Here is a 3,461-nt window from a genome sequence, read left to right on the forward strand (position 1 = left end):
CACCGCACCTGCCCGGCTCCTGCCTGACGGGCCGGCTCGGAGTCCACCCTTCGACGCCGCGCTCCTGTCCCAACTTTTCTCCCCGGGCCAGATCCCTCCGATCACGGGCGTCCTCCCAAGGCCTTTGTCGCTGCCCCGGTCCCAGACTTTTGTAGGGGTCAGGCGGCCGCTACGGCCACCTTTCCAGCGCTAGGACCCCGGCGAGCCACGGAGCCGGGGACCTTCGGAGCCGGAAGTAGTCCCGCCTGGAACTGGACGACCCCGGAAGCTGCAGTGCCGGCGGCGGCGCGGCAGGGGGCGCGGTTGCCTGTGGTTTTTCGCGTTGGACGCCGGCTCTGAGGGCCTTGTTCTTGTCGCGAATTTAGTTGGTTCCAGAGCGGCAGGACTCGTAGCTAGAGAACGAGGAGCCACGATGCGTACGCGTTACAGTCCTGTTTCCCTAAAAACGGAGCCGCCGGCGCAGAGGTGGCTTTGAGATTCTGCGAAAGACCTGACTGCTCTCGAACACTTACTGTGTTGCACCCTCCCTGGGCGCCCAATCCAAACCCCGTCGGAATAACCACCCGGGACAGCGGTGGTCGAAGTAACTACGCCTAACTTTTCGCTTTACATCGTGTCCCCCCATAAAAACACTGCTGGACCCCGGGAATCCAAAGGTGAAGGAGGCACACTCCCTGCCTTAGAGAATTTTATAAGGGCAGTGCATAACGTACATGATGGTGTATGGCGATTCGGATAGTAGTACAAGTCATAAACTCAAATTCCTATGGGATCCAGGCAGGTATTTAAATGAATGCAAAAGCCCAAGCACCCTTCCCACCCACATATTCTCTGCTCCTCTTAGAAAACTGTAGTAATGATTATGTTGCCTGTCTCTCTCCTCCTCATTAGATTATAAACTCCCCGATGAGTTTTGGTCACTACTATCTCCCCAGCGTCTAAAACAGTGTCCCAAGTAATAGGTGCTCAATACTTTTCGAATGAAGCTGTAACTTTCTAACCGAACAGTGCATATCTAAAGATGTCAACTATTGGCAAATTTCAGCCATTTGTTGAAATGTGGGTCCTACTAGAGTTGGCAATTTTTTAACGATTTTTAAATGTTGAGAATTACTCCAACATTTTAAATAATGGATTAATCAAAACCATTTTACAATCTCCAGTATAAAGACCTGATGCTATAAAGAGAGAGCTCATACACATTCAGAAAGGTGGTTGCATTTTATAAAGTTAGGGGCACAAATGAGAAGGAATTGTGTAGGTGAAGGGGCTGTTTTTCACAGAATGTAGAACCTAGGATGTTCAAGATAAATTGGGAGGCTGGGCATGGTGGCTCATGCCTGTAATCCCAGCACTTTGGGAGGTCAAGGCGGGCAGATTGCTTGAGGCCAGGAGTTCAAGACCAGCCTGGCTAACATGGCGAAAACCCATCTCTATTAAAAATACAAAAATTAGCCAGGCATGATGGCGCAGGCCTGTAATGCCAACTTCTTGGGAGGCTGAGGCACGAGAATCGCTTGAGCCCAGGACGCGGAGGTTACAGTGAGCCAAGATCAGATGACTGCGCTCAAGCCTGGGCAACACAGCAAGACTGTCTCAAAAAAAAAAAAAAAGTTGCAGATTTTTTGGGCAGATAAAGAATTTTTGTCTAAGACTTAGTGTTGGAATGGAAAACAAGGTTAACTAGGGATAAGAGGAAACAGATTGAGAAGAATTTTAAAGGGCAAGCTGGGAAATTTTTATTTTAAGGCACTCAATAATTATTTAAGGATATTGAGTAGCAAAATAGTATAATTTTTTTTTTTTTGAGATGGAGTCTCGCTCTGTCACCAAGGCTGGAGTGCAGTGGTGAGATTTCGGCTCACTGCAAGCTTCGCCTCCTGGGTTCACGCCATTCTCCCGCCTCAGCCTCCTGAGTAGCTGGGACTACAGGCAACCACCACCACGCCCGGCTAGTTTTGTTTTTGTATTTTTAGTAGAAATGGGGTTTCACCATGTTAGTCAGAATGGTCTCGATCTCCTGACCTCGTGATCTGCCTGCCTCGGCCTCCCAAAGTGCTGGGATTACAGGCGTGAGCCACCACGCCTGGCCGCAGAATGGTATATTTTTAAAAAGAGTTTTCAGAATATAGTCTGACATCAGTGTGCATGACATATATAAAAAAGCAGACCTAGTCAGAACAGTTTAAGAGGCTATTATGCTTGAAACCATAAGAGGAAATATTGTGGAGAAGCTTGTATTAAGAGCAGGAGACTGTCAGGTGGGAGACTGAGGCAGGAGGATCGCTTTGAGCCCAGGAGTTGGAAACCAGCCTGGACAACATAGCAAGACCCCAGTCACAATTGGAAAAAAAAAAAAAAAAAAAGCCAGGCAAGGTGGTTCATACCTGTAATCCCAGCACTTTGGGAGGCTGAGTTGGATGAATTGCTTGAGCCCAGGAGTTCCAGACCAGTCTGCACAACATGGCAAAATCCCATCTGTACAAAAAATACAAAAACTAACCAGGTGCGGTCGTGCACGCCCCGCTACTTGGGAGGCTGAGGTGGGACGATCACCTGAGCCCAGGATTTCAAGGATACAGTGAGCTATGATTGTGCCACTGCACTGCAGCCTGGGTGAAAGAGTGAGACCCTGTCAAAAAAATAAAATGAAATAATTTTTTAAAAAGAGCAGAAAGCTGAGGATTTGCCTTTGGAAAGCATTCATTTTTATTTTTATTTGTTATTATTATTTTTTCGAGACATGTTCTTGCTCTGTCGCTCAGCCTGGAGCGCAGTGGCGCAATCTCGGCTCAGTGTAGCCTCTGCCTCCCAAGTTCAAGCAATTCTCCTGGCTCAGCTTCCCATGTAGCCGGGACTACAGGCGCAGGCCACCATGTCTGTCTAATTTTTCTATTTTTAGTAGGGATGGGGTTTCACCATGTTGTCCAGGCTGATCTCAAACTCCTGACCTCAAAGTGATCTATCCGCCTCGGCCTCCCAGAGTGCTGGGATTACAGGCGTGAGCCACCGCTCCTGGCCACATTCATGTTTTAAAAAGACTCTTTTAATTCCTCCTCTTTAAAGGCGAGTATACTCAAGGATCTATAGGTATTTTTTTTTCTAGGTATATATTCAGTTCCTCAGTGAGTTCCTCTAATTAACAAAGGTTTTTTTTAGTCTTTTGTAATTAACATTTTTAATAGTCACCAGGAGCCAGACCCTGTGTTAGAAACAAGAGGATACAAAAATTGTTCACTGTTGCTTCATCTTAGGAAGTAATTGGGCAATTAAAAAATATTTTAGTGGCAGCCCACAAATTCTGGTGTGCAAAGAATTTGAAAAACACTTTACAAACAAACAAAAAACCTGGAGGCTTGGTGGCATGCACCTGTAGCACCAGCTACTTTGGAGGATGAGGCAGAAAGATTGCTTGAGCTAGGGCAGTCAAGGTGCAGTGATCCGTAATCATGTCACTGCAC

Source organism: Mandrillus leucophaeus, unplaced genomic scaffold (genome assembly GCF_000951045.1).
Source record: "Mandrillus leucophaeus isolate KB7577 unplaced genomic scaffold, Mleu.le_1.0 Scaffold318, whole genome shotgun sequence".
Taxonomy (NCBI): domain Eukaryota; kingdom Metazoa; phylum Chordata; class Mammalia; order Primates; family Cercopithecidae; genus Mandrillus; species Mandrillus leucophaeus.